This window comes from Phyllopteryx taeniolatus, chromosome 16 (genome assembly GCF_024500385.1).
Source record: "Phyllopteryx taeniolatus isolate TA_2022b chromosome 16, UOR_Ptae_1.2, whole genome shotgun sequence".
Classification (NCBI taxonomy): Eukaryota; Metazoa; Chordata; class Actinopteri; order Syngnathiformes; family Syngnathidae; genus Phyllopteryx; species Phyllopteryx taeniolatus.
In genome coordinates, this window is record NC_084517.1 from 16,138,519 (window position 1) to 16,159,742 (window position 21,224).

Genomic DNA, 21,224 nt, shown 5'->3' on the forward strand with positions numbered 1-21,224 from the left:
ATGGTTCCAATGCGGCAATTTTGCAGGATCGCTGTGTGGAATACTAGCGCCAAAGCTGGGAAAATCGCGGGTCAAGCCCCCCTTTGTGTCTGGTGCCGTTCACACCAAACAGCAACATGGATAAAAGCCAGCTTTGAAGGGCTTTGTGAAAGGGTCTAGTACCAAGGGCTCGACATTAACAGCCGCCAACCCGCCAAATGTGGGTACATTTCAGCAGTGGCGGGTCGCTCCGCCACTCCCACTCGCCACTTTGGCGGGTTGGATTTCTCTCGGGGAAAAAGTTCAACCGCCCCAAGCCACTGACGAATGTATTTCGATAGGGAACAAGTCTCCTCCCCCAAGTTGACAAATGTATTTCTGTAGCATACAATTGTGGCTGGTTAAAATTCCCGGAAATCACTAACCACAGTTGCTAGTGACCAAAAAGGTTGACGTAAAGCCCTGCTAGTACCATTCATACAGCACAGCGACCCAGATAAAATGGAGATGCGGGCATTATTGAACCCAAGGGAACATTTCTAAACATTCTGGACTAGAAATCAAACATCTTGCCAAAGGTGACAGGAAGTGAGGTGGCGAATAAATCAGGCGTGGACGTTTCCAAGAAGTTGGCAGGCGGCGCCCCCTCGTGAGGCGTCGCGCGTGTGACACGTCGGGCTCGCTCGGACGAGAGCGGGCCCTCGGACGGCCGTGGCCTCCGCCGCCGTGGCCGCTGCCCGCTGCCCGCTGCCCGCCTCGTCTGTGGCGATTGAGATATTTTGCATTAGTTGGTGTCAGGAGTAAATTAGCGGCCAGATCTGTTTTCTAATCAGAGCACAAGCAGCGTGTTAGAGGAATTAGGGCGACAGCTGCCGGGAGCTTTTTATTCCTCTCTGCCTCAGCCAGAGACAGGCGGACCCCAGCTCAGGGACCACCTCTTTACCACAGCCACCTGTCAACACCGCCATGCGTGTGCCCGTGTGTGTGTGTGTTTGTTCCCTCCCTCCCCCATAGACACCCTCACATACGTGCGAGTCCATCGCCGCTCGCTCGCACGTGCCGTCTGCCGCACTGACCCGCCGCCATTTCGCAAATTCAACTGCAGCGTTTGCGCCGGTGTGAACGGCTCTGACGATGAGCTATCAAACCGGAGTCAGGCCGGCCTCGCATGTGTTTACGATCGCGCCGCGTATTCGGTGAAAGGACCACAATGAAAATTTTGAATACTACTCGCTTATCATGTCTATCGGAGAGTGAGACCCAACAAGCTGTAAATATCCTTGCATATGTTTGAATTTTGTCGTCACAGTCTACGAAATAAAAAACATTTATAATTTCCTATATTCTGAAAAATAATGCACTAGTAGCTCATTGCGTGTTTGTCGCCTTCACAACCTGTAGAAATAATTGTCAAGCAATAACGGCACCCCTGTCGTTTTGTAGCCGCTCAACAGAGCAAAAACAGGATTCTCCGTAATTTCCGCGAACAACCCGAGCCAAACTTAGCTCATACAAAGATTTTAGAACAGTCGAGTTGTATTAATTGCACACAACTTCCTTGATACCAATTCTAGCAAAGCCAGGGCTTTGGCACATCTCGTGGCACATTTGGCCATTAGAGAAAATAGAAGATAAAAACGGAAAAGGCAGGGTTTGCAGTAAATAGCCGAGGATTGTTTCCACAGAACAAAATGCAAATAGGTGAATTTTTGAATCGGTCGACATCGTAGACCTCTGCCACGGTCCCAAAACTTGTAAGCCTACCACCTCCATATGTTGGAATTTTGTCATTAAGTCATGAAATATATAAATTATAGTCAGAAAATTGGCCGATACTTGCTTTAGATACAGTTAAAATACATTTTCATTCAAGAATGACCTTTATAGAAATTTGTACCATACTCTCAGTCCCAACATATGCAGTTTAAGGATTGAAGTCCATCCCTTATAAATAAGAATAAATGCATGTTACTAGTTAAAAAGAAGAAGAAGAAGAAGAATAGTGGGGGTAATAATCAATAGTAGCATCAATTCTTAATAAAAAGTCGATAATGACAGACCTAATTCATAACGTGTCCCATGCAAAGCATGTGTATCCAAATTATGAAGGCTGTTGTTTTTAATTGAATTGAATTTGTTTCATATTATACACTTGTTCGCTGAGGAATTCAGGAAACTGTGCTGTAGCTCTGTTTGTAATAATAATTTTAAAAAAAACGTAGACACATGCTTTTTAATAAATGCTTTTTATTGGACAGAATAGGTTGAAAGTTTTTTTTATTAAAATTCATGCATTAGTCACAGAAATCAAGCAAAATGTGTAATCGTGTGCATTGCGCTTTTGGTTTGGATCTTTGACCACACCCCACCTCTCCATAAAATGTTATGAAAATGCACTTCAAAAAAATGAATGAATATAACCAAGTCGTTCCTTCTGCCATTCCACTTTTAAACATGACCTGTAAGTCAATTTAAAAGCAACTGGGGATCAATTTGGTTGTGAGGTTGGCTTATTGAAAGACGTCAAGGACAATCACATGCGAAAATTAAAAAAATATATATTTTGGACAGACTCCAAAGGCATTGGTGTTCGTTTTGTGCGCTCTGACGCTAAAAGAGGATGATGATGGACGATTTCCAGGAAGATGGATGATGAAAACGTGAGCCGCTCGGCGCTGATGATGATGTCTCTGGTTGGCTGGACTGTAAGAGGGTGAGAGGTGTGGGACGCGGCATGGTAACACACACTCACACACACACACACACGCTTCCAAAATGTCACCTCTCTCTTTAAAAAAACAAAATAAATCCATAACAGAACATTTCTTGAAGGACTTTCAGGTGGGGCATTGATTTTTCGCCGTAATTATTTTCCCCCCATTCCACATATTTGAGCACTTTTGTTGAGAAGGTGGTTTACATGTTTTATTCATTTTTAATTCATTAAGCCTTTTTGTTTTTGGTTTTCTTATATACTTGTCCTCTAAGATAACTCAATGTATACGGTGCTGATATTTATTAGCTTTTAGGTTTTTTGGGAGGAGTAAAAATCTTCCATATTTTCTTGTTATTCCATGCATGAGCAAAATGTTATTATTTCAATAAAACCTCCAATATATATTGTTTTATTATTTTCCTAGAAGGAAAACAACTATTAAAGGTGTGAGCTCCCATTTTTCTATGAGCAGATTTTCTGCTTTATTTTTTTAAATGATCATTTTAAAATCTAAAGTGGATCTTTTACTATTTTAAATGAATTGACATTTAAATGATATGATTAATTGTTTTTCAATTTCCCTATGCTTTTTGATTATATCCATACCAAAAAAAAAAAGTGTGAAGACAACTTGTTATAAGCAGCATATTATGTTTTGTTTTAAAAGTGTGAATAAAACAACATTGCACCTACATTGCACCAGAAATAACCTGGTAGCAGCGAGCTATTAATACCATTTTAATTTGGAATTTGGCAATGGCCACGCAACGCTCACACAAACCCACTTGTGTGAACATTAAGCTAAATGACGCAGTATAGCGTGACCCATCTGGACCAGGAAGACGAAAAGCCTCCGTCGTCCTCTTTGAACTTCCATTTCCGTCTCGTGGCCACCGATGCTAATTTCCTACACATAGGGTGCGCATATACATACACACACGGAGCATCATAAATAGAGCGAGAGTGGCGACGGTGGGCCTGGACACGGGCCAGCTCTGCACCAGCCCACTGGTTAAATTATTAACACCGACTGAGTGTGTGGAGGGTGGGGGTGGGGGGGGGGGGACGACAAAGACTAGATTTTTTTACGAACAGAGCGGGAGAATTTGGGATGAGTGCAGGAAATAAAGCCCTGGATGGCGGCGGCATACTAATGCTGTTGGTGTGTGTGTGTGTTTAGCAGAGCGAGGGGCGGGGAAGAGCGATGGCGAGAGATCTGGGAACGTTGGTTTGGATCCAGAGAGTTAATGTTGCGTTCATTGATGGATAGAATGCCAGCGAGGAGGCTCCACACAAAAGATGGATAGAGAGTACGTCGACTGCCTCTCCCGGCGCTTCTGTTACCGTCGCCCGTAACCGTACATCGATAGCGTGTGATTGCTAGTGACACTGGGCGGGACAGACTATCAATATTGTCGTATCGTTATAGTACGATACGGCATCAAATATCAATATTGTCACTTTTTCTCTGTAACTGAATATAAAGATAATATAAATAAAACAATCATAGTTTTCCTGCATTCGATGAAGTTGGTTTCAATATCAAGATGCATCATATCTGTGTCATCTGTTTCCGATTCGGTGTCAATACAACAGATGCGCCGATGGTCATTGTCATATTTTACGGTTGTTTGTTTATCGTGTGTCTTGTTTTTATGTGTTTGCATTTAAAGGTTGAGCTTTTAATCTCGTCCTCTTGTGCAGTGACAAATACAGGTGCGGCGATAAATCCATTAATGGATAACTATTTCTAGGATTGATTCATCGTTTAGAGACCTTGTTTCACTTAGAATTGTCCAAATCCTCTGAGTTCAGCGCCTCCGTGAAAGCAGACTGTTTAACTTTGTGTTTCATCAAAATAAGGCATTTACTTTTACTCTAGCTGAATCTTAAATGATTTATTTTTGTGTATTTTATGCACTTTCAATTTGAAATGTCCTGTTTTTGAATAAAGGGATGAAAATTCCCCCCCAAAAATTCTTATCTGGTTCGCCGATTAATCGAAAAAAAATAATCGACAGTTCAATCGATTAATAAAATAGCCCTTAGATGCAGGTCTCATGACAAATTCTGATTCTGAGAAATTGGATTATGAGATATATTGATACGAGTATAGTAATTTGTTCTTGTTCGTTCGTGGTCTGAAGAACAACTAACATTTAATGTATTGAGTTTCCCATAGTTGATGAATACCATATCGATATCGCTGTGTATCTTTATCTTCAGTTACCAATATAGTATCCATATACCACGATCATATATCAATATCTTCATTCTTGTTCTTTTGTGGTCTGACGAAGAAGCGTGACGCCAGCTATGCTAGCAGCGAGCATTTAATGAAGTGATTTCCCCTTTGTTGATGAATTCAATATCAATATTGGCGTGTACTGTCGCTTTATCGTCTGTTCCTGATACAGAAATGATACACCATGATATATGAATATTGTCATTTTTGTTTTGTGGTCTGTTTATTGGACGGGACAAACAATTAAACACACAAATAAAAAAATTAGAACACTCGTTAGGACTCCAGCCGACTCCAGCTCCTAACATCGCTCACTACGCCACGCCCCTTAAAGGCACACCAACACCACACCACACCCAACACAGGAATACGACAGCGTATTCTTTAAATCCCCCAACTTTTAAAATGTGTTTTAATACAGTGTTATTATTCTTTATTTAAAACGTAACAATAAAATTGTGATTTTTGAGAGGCTGGAACGGATTAATGGCCTTTTGATTTCTTTCAATGAGGAAAATTGATTTGATCTACAAATTGAATTAAACTCAGTTAGTCAAGGTCCTTTATTTGATTATCCAATTTTACCTAATTGGTCTGAAAATTCTTTATTTACCACAATTAATGTACCTTCATCTATCTATCTATCTATCTATCTATGCCAGCGACTTATAGTGACAGGCAGAACAATTAAATGCTCCTCCACTAGATGGCAGAAGGTACATAATTAACATGTGTCCACATTTTTGTGCCATTTTTGTTTAGTGGTGTGCCGTGAGATTTTTTTCTCGTGTAAAATATGTGCCTTGGCTCAATAAAGGTTGAAAAGCCCTGCACTAGACAGCCATATGATACAGAATTTTAGAATTTAGTCCCTGCTCTGGTGAACTAAAGGGAGCATTAAACTACTAATGGAACCAAAAATAGTGGCATATTTTGTACGGGTTCTATTTTATTTTTGTCTTTTTTTTTGCCCAAGAGGCGGCCACCACACACACCCAAACACACACACTTTCCCCATCTTCCTCCTCTTCGGCGGGGGCATTGGAGGGGTGAAGTGATCTGTGCGAAAGCCTCCTGTTCGATGCGCTGCGGCAGAGGAGGATTGTGGGTAGCGGCTGTCTGCAGGGGTTGGGGGGTGCGGCGGCGGTGTAGTAGAGTCAGCGAAGAAGGGGAGGGGCGGGATGGGTTGCCGGGGCGGGCGGCAGCAGATGGCGTGCCACACTGCGAGGGCCGTCGGCTGGCATCCAGAAGAGGAGGAGGAGGGAGCGAAGGGATTGGAGGGGCACCGCTCCCAAAGTGCCAGCAGGCATCAGGGGAAGGAGAGCGGGCAGAGGCAGAGGTGAGGGGCTTCTGTGGGAGACGGGGCTGCTAGACATTGTCAGATTAGAGCTCATAAATGGGATTGTGCCGCGAAGAACAACGACGACCGACGCCCGTTTGTCTTTCAAGTCCAAGTCGCAAGCCGCCGTTGACTTTCCATGCGGTGTCTGAAGATGGCCTCCTACCGTAGCGTGACGCTGGCGTCGCGTTGGCATACAGCACGCACTGTGACAAGCTGCTCCGATGTGACACACGTCTGGCAGGCTTGGCGTCAAGGTGGCGCAAGATTGGCACGGGGTTAGCGAGATCATTGTTGTCTACGATGGCGTCCAAACTTTTTCTTCCAAAGGCCGCGTACAGAAAAATAGAAAGATTAAAGAGCCACTAACATTCTTCAACTTGTATTTATTTACAGCACGCGAAAAGCAATCCATCAGTGTAGGTAACGATATGCTCGCCAAATATTGTTTTTATATATCGTCGCTGTCGGGCAGAATCGCCACGTCACCAAAATCACAACTTTTCAGGAAATTGAAAGAAACAACTGCTCCGATCAGACAAAAACTGATTAAAAACTTCACCAAAAAATGACTTTGGTTACATCATCGTCCCTAAGTTTTATTCAAAGATCTAAGAGCCATGAGCCAAAGATGTTAAAAGTTAAAAGATAGAAATGAATCTGCACGCAAACTGACCTTCGTGGCTTGTGCGTCCTTCTGCACCGAAGCATTACACCGATCCATTTTAAGTAGCGTGACCTAATTAATAAACGTAATTTCGGTAAACACCATAGAAGAGCGACGTGACGGAACACGGCATCAAAAGGCTCGCGCAGCTGCCGTACCGGTTTGTTTTTTTCGCCTCGAAAACTCCAGTCATGCTCACTCCAGAGACGGGGCGTAAATATTTCATCTCCCGTTGTCATTTCGCATTCACACGTGCACGTGGGATGCTAATGCTAACCCACATCTTCCAATCTGTGCTAGAATACACACAGAAAAACTCTCAAGTGTATGCGTGTAGAGCTAGGCCACACTCCTGGGCCATTAATTTGACCTAGTTGTCATTAAAACGCACGTTTGACACTTTTCTGAGAGATTGGTTGCAGCTTTTTTTAAGGTGATTTCACCTTTTTTGCATTCGGGTGCGGGCGCTTGGCATCACCTGCAAGTATTGCAGAAAATGAGCCCGCGTCTCATTAAGGAACACCTTCAGCCGAGCGTGCACACACGCAGAGGCACAAAAACATCGCAACCTAAGAAGGCTTGAACAGATGTTGAGGAATTTAAGATGCAAAAGGGAAGTGGGACTCTCTCCTGCCGCCGCCCCCGACACTCACCCGCCCTATGCTCCCCCCCCCCCCCCACCCCCCACCCCCCCACACACAATCCATCAAACTTTTTACTGTATTTTCAAGGGCCATATTTAATTTTAAAAAGGACAGTTGGGTCAGGTCTTACATAGATTTTTTTAATTTATTAACAGATTATTTAATAAAATTCATTTGTAAGACAATAAAGTTTGTTTTTAAATAATATGTCTGTGTAGATTTTCAGTCATCCAGATCATCCACAAAGATTGCATCACAGCAACTGGACTTGTTGTTTGTTGAAGATGTTTCACCTTAGATGCAAAAGTCTTCTTCTGTTTTTTTTTAGGTGTGGAGCCTCCCTATTTATTCCTTGGTGGGTGTGTCACCTGGACGTGTTCAACAATAGGGTGTTGTTGTTGTTGCCCGGTGTGGTTAGTGAAAACGAGCGACCACGACACACACAAACCCACTAACACCCTCAAACAAAAACTGCTTCACCCCCAAGGACAAAATCCAGAGAAGGTAACTCAGAAATGTTGTTTACACGGGGCAATACAGTGAGGATTGCAATGACCTCCATATTGGAGAGACTGAGCAGCAGCTGCACAGGCGCATGGCGCAACATCGCCGGGCGGCTTCTTCGGGTCCAGAATTAGCAGTTCATTTGTATCTCAAGAAGAACGGCCATTCCTTCACCTATCGTCTTCCCATAACAACGTCCTAACATCTCTCCCCCTAATGATCGCCTCATTGAATGGCGAAAGTGGCTCCAAACACCTGTTTTACTTTAAAATAGACTTTTAGATTGTTTATATTAGAATTTATGTCATTATATTATTTACAATCACTAGTTTCAAAGAGCTAAATGAATACAAAATGAATCGTTACATTTTAATTACCCAATTCTAGGAATAAAATGGCAAAATTAATGCAACAATAAATATTACCAGACTTGATAATGTAAATGTTCGATAGGCCGGATTTAATAGTGGTGCCTGCTGTAGGTGGCACGCATCCATACTTTGCCCACCCCCGCTCCACATGCATTTCCATGTATTACACTGCAAAGGTGCATCTTCCCCATATACAGTAGATGTACATTACTGTGCACACACATATACACAGTACCCCCGTCCCTCTTCACCCTCCAGGGCTCTCCCCCCACTCCACCTCATAAGGGGGCACCATGTGGCACTTTATTCCCCCTGGCACGAGGCAGCCCCCCTGCCAGCTCCGCATTGTCCGCTGCCCGCTGGAGAACACGTGCCCGAAACGTACCCCCGCCTTTGCACGCTTGCTTTCATCGTGTTTACCGTACATTGAGACAGATGCCCGCGTTTTGGGTCTCCAAAGTGCAAACCTGAGATGAATGGGGTGATCGCGAAGGTGACGCGCCATTGGGAAATTGTCTTTCCCACATTTGTTACCTTTTGAGCTGAGCCAAAATTTCCACGCCTGCCGTGTGAGTAAACGGTCAGTGGGGCCGCTCCCCAAAGCAGCGCCATCACTTTTCACTTTCACGTTGCTCCATTTTGGTTTTTTTGCCTTGCATAATCAATCACAGGTAGTTCTGAGCATCCCAGACAGAGAGAGAGTCGTGATTGGTGCAGATTGTAACGGACATGTTGGTGAAGGAAATAGGGGTGATGAAGAAGTGATGGGTAAGTACGGCAATCACAATCACAGGCTAAAAACAAGAACGTTCACATTCACACGTTGCTTCAAATTAGGGATATCAGATACCACTTTTTTTCAGACCGATACCGGTATGAGTATAGTTGACCCCGGCATACTTGAGGTTCAACACCCGCGGATTCATCTATTTGTGGATTTTTTTTTTTACATTTTCTGTTATTTTTAAAATTTAATTTCATTTAATTTAATTTTTTTTTTTTGGGGGGGGGGCAACCCCGAAAAAACTTTGGGGGGGTTAACAAAAATTACATGAATTAATGATAGATAGATAGAGATTTTTTTCGATCAAACAGGATCTAAAATCTCCAATATTAGCACTTATAAAAGGAGTCCATTCCATGCTCCGCTCCAGCACTTCTATCCAGCAGCGGCCGGACGGCATGCAGATCCCACGTGATCACAGCAACAGCTTGCTAAGGTGCTAACATAGTAGCAAGGCGTAAGTAAGTTGCTTGCTTAAAGTCGTTTATTGACACTTCAGTTTCAGTTCACTGTAAAACTAAACTCACATAACAAAAGAATTAATTAGAATTAATATTCAAATGCATCACAGACTTTGTTTCTTTCTTTGTTTTTGTTCACAAAATTCGTTAGCTCAAAGCTAACACACAATGAATGAAAGACACGAGCTAACGAAAATTAGCATTGAACTTGCGGCACTTGTATCTCTCAAAATTATGAATATTGGTACACAGACGCAGTACAACCACATAAAAACAGGAAAAATACCAATGCACTCTGGAATATATTCTTCAAACTGTGAAAAAAAGAGTTATAATAACAATATTCGATCGTGACTTCTACTTTGTTACTACACGCATGTATCTTATTGCGTGTATCACACTGCCCCTCAGAGGTCAAGACCTGCACAGCAACAACAGCGATTGTCAATAAAACTAAACCGCAGTTGCACCAAGAAGTTCAAAAGTGTATTGGCGCACATGAGGAGAAAGCAAATGATGTTCCCACCATATACTGACAGTTTAAAGCGAAATAACTGAATTGAACTTTATTAGGGCAGGCACCTACCTCCGTGCACTGGTTATCACATCTGCCTCACAGTTCTGAGGACCCGTGTTCAAATCCGGCCTTGCCTGTGTGGAGTTTGCATGTTCTCCCCGTGCCTCTGTGGGTTTTCTCCCGGTACTTCGGTTTCCTCCCACATCCCAAAAACATGCATGGTAGGTTAATTGAAGACTAAATTGCCTGTGGGTAATTTAGTCACATAGATTGCCTTATGTGTCAAACTGTCGCAGTGTAGCGCCAACCACTGGTGAGGAAGACTTGATGACAGATTTTTTTACGTATTTTTTTAAGTATCGGTGGCTGGTATTGGCAGCCTTCACGAGTACCCAGTACCTTGAAATAAGGCCGGTATTGGCCTGATACAATATGTGGTATCTGTATTCCCCCATCCCTACAATTGATTTCTTGGTTCAGCAAAAAAACTCTTATACTACATTTGCTGGTCTCTGCACTGGATAATCTTTTTCACAATAACTGAATAAAATATCCCAGAGTGTTTTTTTCTAACCTCTATCTATGTATTTTGAGACCTCACAAAACAAAATCAAATATGACAACTAACAAGTGTTTTACATTCATCTCTTAAACCTTGAACACCCCAGCCCACATGGACTGACCCTGCAGGAACCTTTACGAAAGGAAAGGTGATATATTACCCACAATCCTTTACGGCAGCAATATTTAGAGCAAAAGACCACCGGCAAAATTTAAAGACCCCGCGAAGACTTTAAAAATGATGATAAAAAATTGTACAGAACAGTATAAACAAACGTGTCAATATTACAGTCTTACAGAACAATATTATTGTGAACATATAAATTTGCCTCAAAAATTGGAAGACTAACATTACTATCCACACAGAAAAAAACGGGTGTAAACACAAAGTCTATAAAATACAGGAACGCGTGACTAAAAGTTGGAGCGAGAGAGACAAAGGATGGGGGGGGGGAAAAGAAAGCAAGTCACAGAACCTACATCATCAATATTTGCCGTCACGCGATGACATCGGTAAGGAAAAGTGGAATCAAATAAAAAAAATTTAAGAGTGCTGTCCTTTCATACGTTCGAAAGGAAGCACCTTTTTGTCGCTCCTTGACTCGATGTATTCCAGTAAAGGTTAAGGGAAGCTGGCATAAAGGTTAGGCGAGTTGACTTACTGAAGGGACACTTTATGTACCCTTGAGAGGTATTTATTGTAGATTTTACCTTAAAAAATGGAAATGGACCTATGTTGTATTTTAAATGCTGAACTATCATTTCATATGTAAAGCTAATGGAACTTTATTTCTCATCAGGAAAGCTGTTTGTCCAAGATGGTGGACAAAATGGCGATGCAGGATTTTGGCAATGAGGTGAGTGAGGCCAGCAAATTTTAGCCAGCCCTCCCAGTTAATATGGATATTTGACTTCTAAAGCTGTCAATGGCAGTGAATGTGTTTGAATTGAATGAATTACAATATTCACAGCCAAGTAAGAAACTAGTTTAATGTGTTTTACTCGAAGCTAATGCCAAATCTACACCTAGTCCTTCTTTCCTTAAATTGATAGACATACCAACTCTCTTAGGCTATGGCGCACCCTGTTGTTTTGGAGGACTAACAGCAAGCTTGTTTGGCCCAAAAAAACACTTTTTTTCAATAAATTATACAGTTTGTAATCATTAGTACTTTGTGTAGCATTTTGTGTCATTATAATGGACTCTCCCATGCTGGAGGCAATCTCATTATCACCAAGCATGGTGTAAATATATCTTTTTTTTGTCCTCATTCTAAGCCGAGACCACAAAAAAAGGAGCTTAATTTAATTACATTTGTCAGAAACCAATCAAATTACTATGTAACAGAATGGGCAACAGCTCGTGTCAACAACAAATACAGCTGAGGGAATTAAATAAAAGAAACAAATTGAGAAGGAAATGGACATAAATACATAAAGCAAAGATTTGTTGAAGTGCGCAACATTGAATTTGAATGAAGATAATATATAACAGAAAGATTAAAAGTAGAAGTGAAGGAAAGTTTGCTCTGTAAACTTTGAACGCATTTGTTCTAATAGACTAAAACACCAAGCGCCACGGCACAGCTGCTCCGCGGGGCCCGACGGGGCCTCGTGGCTGCGGGGCTCTCGTCAGTCTGGTCTCACTCCTCTGTGTGCTCGGGTGAGAATTAGCTGGCTTTAGCGCTCGCCTCGCCTGCTAATCCCTTAATCTGCGGTGGTGGAGGAGGAAGAAGGCTTTGCAGGAGCGATGCGTGCTGTCAATCCATGTCTTTACTTCCTCTTGGCACCGCAGCAACAAACACAACAATCAAACAACAGGAAGAAAAGTTTTGATTCAACCGTATTTCTGGAGTGAAGGACCACATTTAATTTGCAGTCAGTTGCTTCCTGGTTTTACTTCATTTTCTTGATTTCCGTTTTAATGGTAGGCTGTTTTTAAGACTTATGGGTTGGGTTTTCACCTCATGCAACAAGCTGGTTAAGATGGATTTCGATCAGGGGTGTCCAAAGTCCATCCCGGGGCCCTCTCCATATATTATACTGGCCCACCACATATTCTAATAATACAATTCAAGACCCTATAAAGTGAATACAAAGATTTGTTTCTAAACACATTATACATGTTTGAAGATAATTGCTTAAAACATGCTCAAAGACTGATAACTAAGTAGTATTTTATTGTGGCGATATAGTGTTTCACTGTTTTTCACCATCTCAGTTTTCATACTTACTAGTTATTATAATTAGCCTGTTAGCTTACAAGCTAGCTTGTGGCAAACGCCTCTCATCGCTGCATAGAAATTACCCGATGGGATATATTCCAGTCAACAGAGACTTTGAGCGGATATATTTTGACTGCTAAAACATGTAGGGGTGTGTAGCCATAAACAAGATGCTGCACACAGTAGCATCCATTTTCCTGTGGGGTGTGGCTTCAGTGCGTTCAGTGGACATGTCCACAGAGAGCGGAGACAATGGCTTGATTTTTCATGCTTTTGATCCTTTATATAATTAGCAATTGTTTTCAATTCTGAAAATTTGGCAGGGTTGTTAACGACATACTTGTTTGTGGTGTGTGACGTTTATTTGTTTAGTTTTGTTTTGTTATCCACGTTTTTGGTTTATACAAGTCCTCTTTGTTATCTTCAGCCTGGTACACACATAATGACATGATTTTCCAAATATTGATAGATGTTTCCAAATATTTAGATTATTTTTGTTTTTGTTTGTGTCGTCTGTTACAGACCCCACACATGAAGATAAAAAAAAGTCAGGCTTGTAAGAGTTTTGGTAGTTGTGTGGTGTGCTCCAATAATCGCAACACAGAACAAACACCACACTCATTGTGTTCCACCATCGATCCCAAATCTAGTCCAACAAGACTGAAATCTCGTATGATCAAATGTGAGCTAACAAAAACGAAGAAGAAGAAGAAGAAACATAGCATTGCAACGTCAAAGAAGACACAGGAGAAGAGGAAATGATGGTGGTCTTATCTTATTGGCTAATCTTGTAAAATGTAAGCTAGTCTGGCATTTATCGTCCTTGCTGGGAAGGGGCAAAATAAATAACCCGATTATCTTTGTGTATACTAGGCTTTCATTTAACTTGACTAAGCAGTTTAAGTCAAGTTTTAGGCAAGTTAAGTTTGGTCTAGTTGACTGTAATTTAGCTTAGCCAAATCAAGTATGGTTCACATTTGTTTCCTCAAATAGTTTAGTTGAGCATATTTTAGTTTAGTTGAGTTTATTTAAGTCTGGTTTAGCGTGGTTTAAGTCAAGTTTACTTCAAGTTCAGTTTCAATTAAATAGAAGACAATTGGAATCAGGTCAGTGTTAGAAACAAAGCGTTGGTATGGCATGGCATGAGGGAGGAGGTGGGTTCGAGCCTGGCACCGCGAGTGCGAGCGCACACTAATGAATATCTAATGTGCGGCTGCACAGGAGCTCTTAATACCCCCCTAATTCCCCCCAGCTCCGAGTGTCCTGAGCCCGTTAATCACAACCCTTTAAACCTTTAATCTGCCGCACTCCAACGCGCCGACCTGCCAGCGCCCCACTGCACCACCCCGAAACCCGTAATCGGGCTCCTCCCCTCCTCTACCCTCCCGACGCAGACACATGTGACATATTGAGCGCCTGCAGCCAGATTCTTCCCCATGAGCGGCATTCCAGAGCAGGCCGTCCCACGGGAACGTCAGTAGTGGGGGCCGGCTTGTTAATGCTTAAGTGTGCTGGGTCATGATGATTGGATTTATTCTCCGCTGCTACGTAAATTGGGGGGCAGAAAAGTACCCCCAATAATGAAAGGATAATATTTCATAAATTTTGACTAAAATACAAAGTCATGGTGTGATTTTCTCGTTTGCTACCTAATGTTTTTATATGCGTGCAACATTGAAAGTGTAACATAACAGGGCTTCATCTGACGTGTTGTACATGGACAAAATAACGATTTTGGGACCGAAATTATGCACTGGGTGAACGAAAATAGTAAAGGGGTAGGCAAATATGTAAATATAGTACCAAAAAAGTGCGTTTTCACTATGATTTAGTAATGTTTTTGGTTTTTTTTTTTACAAAAAGTGGGATTGGTAGAAAACTGTCGCCATGTTCGATAACTCGGAAAAACATTTATTTATGAAATATGATTGCATATTATGGAATTTTTGTAACAGCCATTTGTTTTCTGTGTAGTCTAGTTGTTGGACAAAATACAGTATAGTCTTTAATTTATTGTCTGAGTTCATACTATTTTTTTGCTGTTTGCATCACAAAACATATTGTATGATTTCCTACTATTTGTTTTTTTTTGCAATATGCATCCCAGACCAAAATGAGATGTCATAAAATATTGTTTTAAAATCTATGGTAGGTTTCTGTCCAGTCTAGTTATGGACAAATTATAGACTTTAATTTATCGTATGACCTCCTACTATAACGAGCATGTCAATGTAGCTCTGCAGAGCACTTCCTCTCGTGGATTTTGTAGTATTTAGTGGGGAAAAAAAACACTTTAAATGACTAATTGGTAGAAAACGTTCACAATGTTCGGTTAGTGGGAAAAGCTTCATTTCTGTGCATACACTTTCATATCTGTCATATTTGTGCGAAAATACAACACTTTTGTAACTACCGTACGTCTTTTTTGTTTTTTTGTTTTTTGTCTGTAGTGTAGATTAGGAAGAAATAATCCAGTAATTTTCTAATTATGGCCAAAATATTGTCCTTAATTTATGAGTACTTTCGTACTACTTTCTTTCAATTTGCATTTCAAACCACAAAGAGATTTGTCCAAAGACAATATTTTGAGTGAAAATCACCATTCCAATATTAAATACAGATATATGAATATATTGGAAATTAACACATGAAATATCAACATAAAAAACCCGTTCACTTGAACTTTTTGTTGTTGTTGCTATATTAATGTTTTTTTTCTATAATTTAAACACAACATTGTATCACTTTCAGCACAATCTTTAATCAAGATGAAATTGTTATGTTTATTTTCCAATTGTTTGTTTCCTTTTTGGTTTTTGTTACACTAGAATGGAGAATTTGCATGTGTCAATTGTAACACTGCATGCGTGCGCCTTTTCTACCCATATCTTTTTTTTATCCTCTATTTTTCTGTCTTTGTCCTCTCCTGGCTTTTATTTCTTCTTCTTTTTCTTCCTCCCCTTCTGCCTGCTGGTGAATATTTCATTGGCAGTGTGGGGCTGGTACATTAACCAGCGATGCCAGTCGAGCTCGCTGCTTGTGGCTGTATAAAAATAAACACACTCTAGTTGTAATGAACAGATGTCACAGAATTTAAACATCCCCCCTCTACCACTCCAGCCCCCATCACCACCACCCTTCATCACACACACACTTGAACCTCCTCTCCTGTCTCTCCTCCTCATCATCCTCGCTCACGCGTAAGGAAGGGCGCACACGCATGCAGGTTCAAGGCTGGAATAAAATACCGTGGAACCACTGCAGTAAAGTCCGATAATTTTTCCACGTAGGAAATAATGGAAAATCATATTGAATCTACTCCGTTAATCTGTCTAATGTAAAACTGTTCACTGTACAGGCTAAGGATGAAAATATTTTTTTTTTTACACTGCAGTATACCGTACTGTATACTGTGTCTGAATTTAGCATTGTGTGCTTTCATTGTAGTACCATGTTGTACCACAACGTGCAGGGGCAGCACTGAGCTCTATTGGATGTAGATGCAGCATAATTAATAGCAAGAAGAGGCAAAGAAGGTCCCCAACTACTGTAAACTCCAGTTATTGTCGTTGCTCTTGCGTCACTTTGTGTTGCTCCTGTGTGTGTGTTAAAGTAGCACTTATTTGAAGGTTTATGATTACCATAAACATCTATGCTAATTTATGTTAGCTGGTCTATGATGTTTCACATTATATGTTAGCATTACGGTAGCCGATTGTTTTTGAACAAAGTTTCAGTGGTGTCTTGAGATGCAAGTTGAATTTGTTCCATGACCACATTCGGAACTCAAAACAGTTGTATCTCAAATCATCTCTATTGAAATAAATGGAAATGCCTTTAATCTGTTCCATTTGTTCTGTTTATCTATCTAATATTTTAGTATTTACAATCAATCATTTAACTAATTATTTGGGATAATTAATAAAAAAGGAGTGAATACATTATAATAATTTTTTAGGGAAAAAATATGAATGTAACAAATATTACAGGACTCTTGATGATGTCAATAATCTGTCTGGTTTAAAGAAGTACTTTTAACTAAATAATTACTTTGCTCACCCTTTGCTTCCAATGCTCACTTCACTAAAATCTCGAGCAATATCACCCATTTTTTTGGTTATAATTTATAACACTGCCATCAATTTTTTTACGACTGACTTTCATGACATCCCACAATCCTCCTTGCTACCAGCAGTGCCCATTTTGATGCCACACGTGTCTACATAAATGCGTGTGTCCATCCATCGCCCTTGTCACCAACCCGCTCTTTTTCTTTTCCTTTTTCTTTTTTCCACACCGCCATTGAGTGTGTGCCAGCGTGGTGTGTTTGCTGGCTGACAGCAGCCAAGGAGAGACCATTGTTCTCCTCGTACCCGGAGACCCTCCCCTGCCAAGTCTGAGATGAGAGGCGCTCTCCAGTGCTAACTCCCTCGCAGTCGGGCATCACACAGCAAAACACAAACACACACACACACACACATGCGCACCAGGTGGGAGGGTGATAGCACGATAAAACTTGGTCAAATACGTAGAGAGAGGTCTCCTTGGTACTCACGCTGTAAAAAAATAAATATTAATAATAATAAGTCGTCTCACAAGAGGCCTGAAAGTATTTGTTATATTGGGAAACCATGCAGGGATACAGCTATTTTTATTATTATGTGTCAATATTATTAATGTTAATTGGTCATAAAATTGTGTCAAAATAGTCCATGTGGTTCACAGCCTAATGTTTTATAGTGTCTGGCCATCCCAAACAATTTGATCCAATCAATAAGTGCTGCTCGAATCAGGAAGTAATGGTTGGACCAGGAAGTGATGGATGAAGCAGGAAGTGATGGTCAGAGTAAGGATTAATGGACAAAGCAGGATGATGGTTTTTAAAATTAAACAATTTCTCATTTACAGTGCTGACAAGACTGCAGACAGCAGGGCAAAATACAATCAAGTACAAATAAATATCCATCCATCCATCCATCCATTTTCTGAGCCGCTTCTCCTCACTAGGGTCGCGGGCGTGCTGGAGCCTATCCCAGCTATCATCGGGCAGGAGGCGGAGTACACCCTGAACTGGTTGCCAGCGAATCGCAGGGCACATACAAACAAACAACCATTCGCACTCACAGTCACACCTACGGGCAATTTAGAGTCTTCAATTAATGCATGTTTTTGGGATGTGGGAGAAAACCGGAGTGCCCGGAGAAAACCCACGCAGGCACGGGGAGAACATGCAAACTCCACACAGGTGGGGCCGGGGACTGAACCCGGGTCCTCAGAACTGTGAGGCTAACGCTCTAACCAGTCGTCCACTGTGCTGTGCACAAATAAATATAATAAAAACAAATGCGTAACAAACTACAATGCGATTGTTACCTGTTTACACCTGTTTACCAGTTACATAATACATTCCAGTACCTTATAGCATATGTTGAATAAAAGGTTCATAAGAGGCTAAAAACAAGCGCAGTGATCATGTACAACATCCCTCACTAACGTTTTAAACGATGATATTGGGATGAATGAGCAGGAAGTGATGAACAAGCCGGGCTAACCGACGTGACTACGTAGCGGCCATGTTGGTGGGGGCAGCGTTCCCATCCAAGGAGATGCATAGGCATTGAAATTAATTCAGAATTTGCTCATCTCCAGATTTTCATCAGGTTTACTTTTTATCATTATTACATATTATATTTGTAAGCGTGAAAGGTTATTCCCTTCCCTTGTTGTGAATATACTGCGTTGTTTGCAACCGTATGCAGCATAATGTGCAGCGGAGACTGAAGGTGACCTATGACCCTTGCAGTCATGAAGTGGGGAGAAGTGTGTGTGCGTTGGGGGGGGGGGTAGGATTTGTGTGGAGGGTTGCACGGGGGTGATCAGTGGGGTATGCTCAATGCCATGTGACAGGTCCAGCTGGGAGGGTGCCCCCACCCCCTCGCTCCCCTAGCGCAGCAAACTGGTCAATATGGAGGCCAATTACTGCTGCCCATGTGACCATGAGGGCATCATCCAAGCCTATCGTTACACTCGCACACGCCATCTGCGCAGACCAGCAACCAAAGCCCCCCTGCACCCAGCTCTCTCATGCAGTTGTGTCTCCGCGCACGCGCCTACTTAACCTCCTAAACCAAGGCCAGGCACGCCCCCCCACAACATTGACCACCCCCCACCCCACGTCACACTCACATGCCGTGAGGATGATGATGATGATGATGATGAGCAAGGTGCTTGTTTAAGGGGGCATCAGGAAAAAGAAAAAGACAATTCTTTCTCCTCATGAATCTGCCAGATGTTGCCCCCCTCCGACATTCCTGGACACCCGCCAAAAAGACCCCCTTCACCCCCTCCTCTTCCGGGGTCTCTCCCTCGAGCAGGACCCACAGCTCTTCATCTTCTTCACTTGTGTGTGCAAACAAGCAGATGTTGTGGAATTTCATCATCATCAGTTTGCACACTTTTTTTGTTTTTACAATTGCAATTTTTTCACGTTTTTTGTGGGTGATTTTATTTTTTATCCCTAACAAATTGCCAATTTGCACATGTCCAGTGGTGCCTTAAGAAACACCAAGATGTTAAATGGCACAAAATTTCATACCCAAGGTCCCAGATTAGCCTAATGATTCTCAAGACTTCTGAAATATGAATAGAATAAGAACATTTAAAAAAATGCTTATTTGTAGTTGTAAATGTGTACAAAGGTGCACAAGCAGAACATATTTGGATGCAGCAGAAATACAAATGCCAGAGGCTTGAATTCCAGATAATATTTACTGATGTTGGTGCTAAAGAACACTGTTCGAGTTTAATAGTCTAACAGCTTCCGGAAAATAGCTGTTCCTCAGCCAGGTGGTCCTGCACCGGATGCTCCGTAGCCTCCGGCTTGATGGGAGCGGATGGAAGAGAGGGTGTGCGGGGTTTGTTGCCACACCCAGTTGAATGTTTCTGTCAAACTCGGCAAACCACAAAGAGAATTATACACCTTGTATATTTCAAACAACCTATAGCTTAGCCTTTCATTTAGCTAGTTTGATGCTAAAGCTAAATAACATTTACGTTGCGGTGCTATAACTTTTTAAGCAAAGGATGGAACAGTGCAGCAACATGTAGACAAACAATATTAAAATACTGTCATACATTCTTTATCCTATGTGTAGATTGACTAATATTAGTGCTGTACTGATGATCTGGGAGGGGTGAGACGGCTCAAAAAACACGATAAAGGTGTGTCTTTCATGTACTGCCCTCAGGTGGCCAATGCAGGCACACCAGAAAGAGCAGCACAATGGCCATTCAATTGATGCAGTGTCTATTTTTCGTCATTAACTTACACATTACAACTTTTTTGGGGGGGGGTAGACTGGACCATGTTACTGGCATTTCCATTCCTTTAAGGGGGAAAAAGGATGATTTGAGAACGAACGTGTTCATGGAACGAATTCAACTTGTACCTCAAGGCACCACTGTATTTTCATTTTAAGTGTATTTACATCCTTAAAATGAAACTTGATGTTTTTAGAAGAATATTACAGAGAAATACACACACACACACACACACACACACATTATTGTATGTATTTATTTAATAATTACTGGGTCTTCTGGTGGCTAATTGGACTTCACACCATTGTACTTGTGACATTTTGCTCATGGTCGTGTCGGACACACACACACACGCACACACACACACACACGCACACACTTTCAAGTTTGAGTGAGAAAAAGAGTGGGCCGGCCGCACGGTACATGATAATTTAAACAGCGAGATCACTCACACACGCACACAGTGTCACTGCAAGTTTAAGCAAGACTTTTTTCACACACACACAAAAAATGCAGAAAAATAAAAATGGGAAAAATACTTGAGGTGGAAACAAAGTAGAAGAAGTAGAAAGAATTAATTGTGCCGTATGAAAATTGAGCAATTTCTAAATACTGCATGTGAGTTTTCTGTTCGATAATGAAAAGAGGCTGAATTTAAAAAAACACAAACAACAACAAAAAAACAGCAAGTAGACATGGATGATGGACGCCCCTCCCAGCACTCCCACTTTGGCCCGGCGAACCGCACATTAAGATACTTGGCTCAGTGTACTGCCTAGATCTCTCTCTCACACACACACACACACACACACACACACACACACGCACACGCACACACACACGCACACGCACACACATACGCTGGACTGTGGAGGCTGCACTTCTCCGCAC